Genomic DNA, 9,764 nt, shown 5'->3' with positions numbered 1-9,764 from the left:
AGTACAACCCCATGTTTTGTGTGTTTTTAACATGGTCTTGACAGGTACAGAATAAAATGAAATTAGACGAAACAAAACATCGAATTACATTGTGATACAAAACGTTGGATATAATCATAGGTAAAACAATTTGAAAATCCAAATCGGTTAATAAAGGAAGTTCCAAATACTTTACACCTTTTGTTCTCTCAAATTTATACATTATTATCTGATTTTATGTAATGAGGGCATTACATAATCTTAAGTGTGGGGTGGGAATATATAAATTCTTGAGAACTTATAATTTGGTGATTTTTATCAAAGTTTATAAAATTTTTAAACAAATTTATCAAATAAATTTTTAAGGTAATTACGAGCGATTAAAGCATAGGTGTCAAAAACCGAAATTATCGTCTCAATACATTAAAAACGCATAAGTTTATTTGTTTAAAACCTATAAAAGAAAACCAAGTATAACAAGAATTTATAAAACCTTATGTTGAGAACCATATATCACATGTTTCTATGAAGTTATTGCAGATATCATTGCTTTGGAACGTATAAACCTGAACACTCCATTATTACGAGTAATAGAGGATGAATCAAGTCCATCCCGTAAGGAAGTAAAGTCTTCCAAATTGACACAATTGCTAACTTATGTTAGAAGATGTAGTCCAGAACAGCTGTAGGTTGACGAAAAATCTTGTAAAGTCATCCCTAAAATCGGCTGGAAATCCACCTAACCTCAGCATCAAACAGGGTTTTTGGTGGTCAGACTTATCCTAACCATGAGATGGATCTGTCTCGTACAATGGGGGAGCATAATGCAAATTAGCTTTTAAGACTAATGAATCTAATCCCCAGATGGATGATCTCCGTAAAGATTAACCGCATCTATGTTTGACCGCGGTCAACATACATATGCCATAACAAATTGAGGTGTGCAAACTCATGGTTCACCGATGATATTTGGACACGATATAATTTTGTTCTAAAACTTATGCTATTTTATGAATTATATTTGTGTAAAACCATTTTTTGGACATTCGGCTTCAAGTTCCATGATACTACAATCATGGGGGTGAATAGCTTGCTAATCGCCGACTGAGACTTCGGTTTTCAGTTACCCTCAACCGGAATTTGAGGTTAAAACCGGAAAACGTGTCTAGTGTAAAAGCTAGCATGACATTTTATAAAATCATAAAACGTTTTCGCAAGGTCCAATTTTCCCTAAGGATCCAAATTTTTAAACCCTAATCACGAGTTTCATGTTTGTTTCTGTTGTCAGAATTTCGTTTCTTGTGGTGTGCGTGTGATTCAATAAAAATTGTGTAGTGTTTCTAAACTTATTCCATATAGCGTGTGTTTCATTTCGTGTAGTGTGTGTTGTGTGATCTAATGTTCGATAAGAAAGATATATATAATGTTCTAATTCTGTTAAAAGATGTAATTGCTTGAGGACAAGCAACGTTCCAGTGTGGGGTATTTTGATATTGCTCCAAACATACATATTATTCGACGCAATATCAGTTATATTTCATCAGCTTTTATCATTTACAAAGACATTCAATGTATAATATTCAAGAAAAATGACAAAAGTGGACAAGAGCTTGCTATTTGAAAAAACGACGATAAAACGATGGTTTTAACCAAATTTATATCAAGAAACGTTTATCCGAATGAAAGTACAAGATAATTGAAGAAAATAATTCAAATGGAAAGGTCCAAGTCAATACACGTCAACACGGGATCAACAAAAGAACAAACGAGAAAATAAAAATAAAGAAACTGCTGTTAACTCATACGCGAATCGTGTAGGCTTACACGAAACGCGTAGTAGTTTGTTCTTATGCGAATCGTGTAGGCATACACAAAACGCGTAATGTTAGGCCAGACAAGTTTCCAGAACGCAAGAATGGGGCGGCTGCTTTTTGGTTTTAAAAACAATTCTTTTTAGCTCAATGTAATGCAGCAAGGATTCAACAGTTCACCTACTACTAAATGATACATGTTAAATACGGAGTAGTGTGCAGAGACACATATGACAACATATTATTACTATACACATACTATTGTCATTATTATTATCTGTATTATTTTCATTTCAGTTTCAAAGTTCAAATATTAGGATTAGTTTCAAATAGTAAAGGTGTACTGTTCGTGATTAAGGGTGTTATTGTACGCGTGAAAAGGGTGTTATTATTGTAATTTTCTACCATTTGAAGTTAATGAAAGTGAAGAATTTTTGTGATTAAGTTTACTCTGTTAAAATTATCGTTGTTATTATGTTTGCATATCTATATTTTTATGTTTACCTTAGTGTAATGAATAGCTAAATTACCTTAGTGTTTGCTTAGATGTAGAGCCCCTAGTGAAATGGATTGTTATCATTTGTAAAAGTTAAAATGTAACTTTAGTATTTTTAATATTGCGCCTAATTAAAAGAACCATTATTGTGTAATTAGGTATTTAACCCTTGCCACTTAATTTATTAAATTTAAATAACGAAAGTTGTTTTTATTTACATAAATTAAGCTTCAACATTAAAATGATCTAGACGAATTTATGGATAAGTTATTAACACCAATTTAGAAATAAACTTCGGTAGTTTGGGTAATATCAATAATTATATGATAGTGAAATTATAAAAAGGGAAACCGTTATGATTTGGGTATTGGCGAAAGTCAAAACTAGGCTAGGTCTCAATTTAAATACTTAGGGAATAGTAGCTATCTAAAAAAAAAGAATCCGATGAAAATTAGATTTTATTTAGTTAGTCGTAACCTTATATTTATTCGAAAGAAAAATATAAAGTTTATTACTAAATCATTTTAATAGGGCTTAAAACTCAAAACAATCCATGGACCTAGGGGTGACACATTTAAGTAAACACTCCCATTTATCCCATTATTATTTCTTGTAAACTTATTATTATCATTATTTACGAATTATTAGTATAAAATATAAAAAAAATACATAAAAATACTCGAATCTGTATCAGTTAGTTTTGTCACATCGTATTACACATACGCGAATCGCGTATGTATACGCGAAACGCGTAAGCCTTAAACCCGGCTACAGTACCAGTAGGGTTAAAATTAGGGTTTTAATTATTTAATTAGTTTAAAATTAGGGTTTTAGCCTTTTTACTATTATATTTAGGTTATTACTATATAATTTATATTAGTTCTTATAAAATACTTTAATACATGTTAAATCCTAATAATTAGTGTTAATTATAATACTTTATAATTAGAAATTAGTTTACAATTAGTTAATCATTTTAATTCCTTTTAATTTGTATTAATCTTTTTAAACATGTCATTTAGTTAATTTAAATAAGTTTATATTATAATTGCTCAAAACAAAATTTTAAACATATAGTTTTATTAAAAGTTACTATTTTACTAATTACCATTTAGTAATATAATTAATACATCATAATTAGTATAATTTCATTTAGTTCCTTTTTAAGTTAATTATTGTAATCTTGTAATTTTATTTAGTAAATTAGTTTAAGTTATTTTCTTTTACTATTATTTTATAAATTCCTAATCCAAAACCCCCTTTAATTAAGTTTGACATCAAAGACTATTAAAAACCATTAAACACTCCATCTCCCTGTGGAACGAATCGGATTTACCGACAAACTAAACTACACGGATAGGACTAGTTGCCTATATATGTGGGAAATCAACCTGAATTCAATAAAATACCACATATACAATAAATCAATTCGTGTAACAAAACAACTCAAATTCGTTCATAAATAAAGGTTACGTTTCGCAACATCAACTACGAACCAGAAAATTTTGTATGTCTATCAATTTAACCGCTTAAAATAATTTTTCTCGTCAAAGTTTTAAGAAGATAAAGAAAATTCTGTATCCTAAAAACTAGAGCGTAGAAATGAGAAAGAAAAAGAGTGCGTCGAAAAACGTCGAAAAATAAAAATTGAAAAATAAAAATAAGAAAGAAAAACGTCGAAACTTAAAAGTCTAAAAACTAAATCTAAAAAGTTCCGCCTAAAGGTATTAAAGCTTAAAAAGAAATCTATATCCAAAACGGCAATAACTTAAAAGGCACTAAAATATATAAACGGCGTCGCAAAATTCTAAAGCGCCTAAATCTTAATCTAAAGAAAAAGCACTTAAGGGATTTTACGGCAAAGCCTAAAAACTAGAAATATAAAAATAACTACGAAAAAATACTAAACTTAAAACTATATAGCGAATGATACGAAATAAACGATAAAAATACAAATTATAACTAAAATGATAAAAATACAAATTATAAAAATATTATTTTATATTATATTTTATAAAAATATTAATCCATATATGTAAATAATAAATACAAAAACTTAAAATACAAATTTTAAAACTAAAACTAAATATTATTAAATATAAACCCTAATTAACTTAAATAATAATAATTATATTTAACCCTACAGCGTAATTAATGCGATACTAGGTTCAGCCTGTCAGACTTATCATGCGACCGCATGATCTTTGAGCGTATGGGTCATACGATCGCATGGCCCAGGAATTCCAGAACTAAATCGGGCTTTGAACAGGTTCGGCCCAATTTCTATTTTATTTATTATTTGATTTTTATATTTTCTGATTATTAATTTTTATAAAATAATATATAGAAAAGTTATATAAAATAAAAATAAACTTATATTTTAAATCTAAATAATGTACTTGTTAATATTATATATAAAATCTTAATATATGTATATATATATATATATATATATATATATATATATATATATATATATATATTTAAAATATTTTTTTTAATTTTTTAACACTTATACTAAATAACAAAATATTTTTACGAAATAATAAATAATATATTTTTACAAAAATATAGTTTTTTTCACCGAGTTCCCCGGCAGCAGCGCCAAAAACTTGATGTGTGCGAGGTGGTGTACGAAATACTATTATTGTTTACTACAAAATACGACGAAATTACACAAGTTTTATTTAATTTACGGATGGATATACCTAAACCTTGCTACAACTCTATAGGCAGTGTACCTAATCATTAGAGTAGTGTAGTTTTTAGTTAGTCCGGTTCATTCCACAGGGAGCTAGTGATACATACTATATTTTTATAAACTATATTTGTATAAAATATATATAATTATATAAGTAGTAATAATATTATATAAAAGGGGAGTTTTACCGTTTAATGACTGGTTTGTCGATTTTATATTTTAAGCGTAAAGATAAATGACGATAATAACAATATTTAAAATGACAAATAAATAAATGACAGTAAATAAAAGTACGATGAGATATAAAATAAAACAATTATGCTTATTTAAACTTCTGTAACCATGATGTTTGACGTTTTGATTTTAATTAATTGTTACCCGGGTTAATTGTCCTTTGTCCTAGTTTATTTGATACCTATCTGGTTTTTGTCCATAATAGTCCATCGGTCATAATTATAAAATGCTCGTCAAATTAACCTTATTCCCGAAGTCAAATATTCCACCTAATTAAGGATACGAACTATAACAAGGTTTTAATACTTTGTTTAATGATTATACCAGGTTATCGACTGCGTGTAATTCAAGGTTTTATTACTTTGTTAACAATTACACCAATTATCCTTGAATGTAATCCACCCCTGTTTTAATGAGATATGAATATTAATTTATCCACTTGATCAGAATGAATAATCAATTACTCAACCCGAATAATTAATTAAATGATCGTAACAGATGTCGTATAAACGTCACTAAATAGAACATTCATAATCATTTAATAATGATTAGATTAACTAATTTGAAGATAGGTTTGACAGATTCCAACGAGTTGTCATTCGATTAGACAATACCCCCATCTATTAATAGTTCATAGTCCAATGTCCACAAGTGTCGGTCTTTTGTCCAAACCCGAATTATGGTACAAAATTCAATAACCCAATCTTAATTTTTAGTCCAACATAACGATTACTTCAGCTTAAATAAAAATAATAATAACTTTGTTACAAGACATTAATTTAAAAAGGAAGAACATAGCTTACAGTGATTATTTATCGCGTAGCATTACACGGGCAGAGTTCCGACTTAAAACCTGTAAAACATTCTTACAATAACCTTATTATTTTTAACTTAAATTAAAATTATAATTATAATTATAAATATATATATTACATGTAAAGAGAAAGAAAGAAGAAAAGGTGTACATAACTCGTCCGAAAATTGCTCAATTTATAAACTTGGCCAGCTACAGCATCCCATGCGATCGCATGGATTTTGTGCCTTCTGGCCATGCGATCGCATGGCCTCCTGATCCAGCTCATATACTTGCCAAAAACGTGGGCAGCTCTTGATTTATTTATTATATAATATAATATATATAATTTTATATAATTATATATATATATATATATATATATATATATATATATATATATATATATATATATATATATATATATATATATATATATTATATTATATTCTTGTGCATAGTTGACTCGTAATTTTAGCTCTGTTGACTCGTACGTTTCTTCTCGGTTTATGTCCTGGTTCCGGATTTTCGAACGTCCTTTCGGATTCTGAGATATTTTGTATTTTACGTTTCGCGGCTCGTACTCTTGTAATTTTTAGATGTTTCTCATTAATAATTCGAACCACTTGGATTGTACTTTGTACTTTTTAGCTTTTTGGTCATTTGCGTCTTCAAATCATCATTTTCTTCTTTTGTCTTCGCACTTATTTATTTAAACGAATATTACATAAAAATAGAACAATTGCAATTAAAAGCTTTACATATTGAATGGATATTGATACTAAATATATGTTCATTTAGAGCACTATCAAATATCCACACACTTGAACGTTGCTTGTCCTCAAGCAATACAGAACTTGAAATTAAATCACACGAATCACTTCTTTATTCTTCACACTTTATACATTAGTGATTTTGATACGGCGGTATAAACAATGATATTAACGATGTGGTTTACAGTCTCACATGACTATGAAAATTTATATCCTTTAAGGAAATTGAATCTTTATGAAAACATTTGATCTTTTAAAAATTCATTCTAGCTTTTACCCTAGATAAGTTTTCTGGAATAACCCTTCACCGGTGTTTGCAAAATGTTTTTGTGGGTTTTGTGGGTTTCAGATTTGAAAATTTTAGCTCAAAACTTGTGGTTTTGTGTCACCCACTTGCTAACGTTGTATTAGGAAAGCAACACATCCAGTATACTTGCTCCGTATATTACCTTTCGGTAAACTACCGTCTGGTTGTAAAGGAAAGCGTTGAACAAGCAACTGTTAAGGCAATGTCTAATGACATGCAGATGTTCATGGTCCACAACGTGTCGGATGCAATTACTATCTTTTGTAGGAGCAATAGTAAAGATCACCCTATAATTTTTCGGTCTGGCACAAGATCCTGTCTTCGACCATGCTATGCAACCACCGTTCTTACAGTTGACACCTGATTTGGTTCAGGTGACCTAATGAATTTCGGTGAATTCTTAGGATTTTACGTTCAATGGTAATGAACGCATTGAAAATAGGTTTTCAGAAAACAAATCGGTTTTAATTTTGATCAAAATATTTTCTCGTTCAAGCTCGAGTTTAGATATCATTGAATTCCATGAGTTTGTAATTCTCAATCTTTAAAGTCAATCTCAAGGATTGAGTAATATCATGCTTAAAAGCTGATTTTTAATCTTGTAAGGAGATTATCCTTTCTGGGGCTCTGATTCATTAGTCTTATCAAGCTAATTTGCACGGCGACCTCCCCATTTTACGAGACAGATCCTCTCATGGTTAGGATAAGTCTGACCACTTGGCGACCCTGTTTGATGCTGAGGTCCGTGGATTTCCAGCTGATTTTCGAGAAAACTTTTCAAGGTTTTTCGTAGACTCTACAACTGGTCTGGACGACAACTTCCTGACCTAAATCAAGAAGCGCGTGTCTTTTTTGGAAGACTTTACTTCCTTTTAATGATGGAATTGATTCATCATATATTACAGTAAATCGGGTAAAACTGATTATTATCGTCCAAAACAAAAGTACCTGCAATAATCTTGTACAAAATATGTGATATATGTTTTAAAGAACTTTTTAAATTCTTCCCACACTTAGCTTTTATTTATTCTTTTCTTTGCCTTTTTATTCATTTCTATTCCATTTTAAATGAATTCAAGCATTTTGGGTTGTTTCTCCAATCATGTTCTCTCCGAGGTAACAATAATTTCGGCATTAACACCTAGTTTTATCGTTCATAAATATGTATAAACATGATTTTGAATTCATTTAGTTGAAAATTTTTCAAATTTTCACATAATTTGGCAATTAAACTAAGTGTAAACCCGAGAGAATTTATAACCCTTCCCCACACTTGAGATCATGCAATGCCCTCATTTGCATGAAATCAGACTATAATTATAAATTCATGAGGGTGATTAGTGTAGAAAAGTGATTAAAAATACCCAGTTTGAAATTTCTAAGCTCGTCGAATGATAGATGGCGCGCCTCATCGTTCATTTCTTTTGTTGTAATTTCACATATGTTTTGCGTCTTATCGTTAAAATTAGTAGCTTTTGCTGAACTTAATCTTTGAAAGTGCGATGTTTTACCCTGTTTTGCACATTTTAAATGATCGTAACAGATGTCGTATAAATGTCACTAAATAGAACATTCATAATCATTTAATAATGATTAGATTAACTAATTTGAAGATAGGTATGACATATTCCAACGAGTTGTCATTCGATTAGACAATACCCCCCCCCCCATCTATTAATAGTTCATAGTCCAATGTCCACAAGTGTCGGTCTTTTGTCCAAACCCGAATTATGGTACAAAATTCAATAACCCAATCTTAATTTTTAGTCCAACATCATGATTACTTCGGCTTAAATAAAAATAATAATAACTTTGTTACAAGACATTAATTTAAAAAGGAAGAACATAGCTTACAGTGATTATTTATCGCGTAGCGTTACACGGGCAGAGTTCCGACTTAAAACCCGTAAAACATTCTTACAATAACCTTATTATTATTAACTTAAATTAAAATTATAATTATAATTTTAAATATATATATTACATGTAAAGAGAAAGAAAGAAGAAAAGGTGTACATAACTCGTCCAAAAATTGCTCAATTTATAGACTTGGCCAGCTACAACATCCCATGCGATCGCATGGATTTTGTGCCTTCTGGCCATGCGATCGCATGGCCTCCTGATCCAGCTCATATACTTGCCAAAAAAGTGGGCGACTCTTGATTTATTTATTATATAATATAATATATATAATTTTATATAATTATATATATATATATATATATATATATATATATATATATATATATATATATATATATATATATATATATATATATATATATATATATATATATATATATATATATATATATATATATATATATATATATATATATATATATATATATATATATATATATATATATATTCTTGTGCATAGTTGACTCGTAATTTTAGCTCTGTTGAATCGTACGTTTCTTCTCGATTTATGTCCCGGTTCTGGATTTTCGAACGTCCTTTCGGATGCTGAGATATTTTGTATTTTACGTTTCGCGGCTCGTACTCTTGTAATTTTTCGACGTTTCTCATCAATAATTCGAACCACTTGGATTGTACTTTATACTTTTTAGCTTTTTGGTCATTTGCGTCTTCAAATCGTCATTTTCTTCTTTTGTCTTCGCACTTATTTATTTAAACGAATATTACATAAAAATAGAACAATTACAA

The sequence above is a fragment of the Rutidosis leptorrhynchoides genome, chromosome 5 (assembly GCF_046630445.1).
Source record: "Rutidosis leptorrhynchoides isolate AG116_Rl617_1_P2 chromosome 5, CSIRO_AGI_Rlap_v1, whole genome shotgun sequence".
Taxonomy (NCBI): domain Eukaryota; kingdom Viridiplantae; phylum Streptophyta; class Magnoliopsida; order Asterales; family Asteraceae; genus Rutidosis; species Rutidosis leptorrhynchoides.
This window is presented reverse-complemented; position numbering follows the sequence as displayed.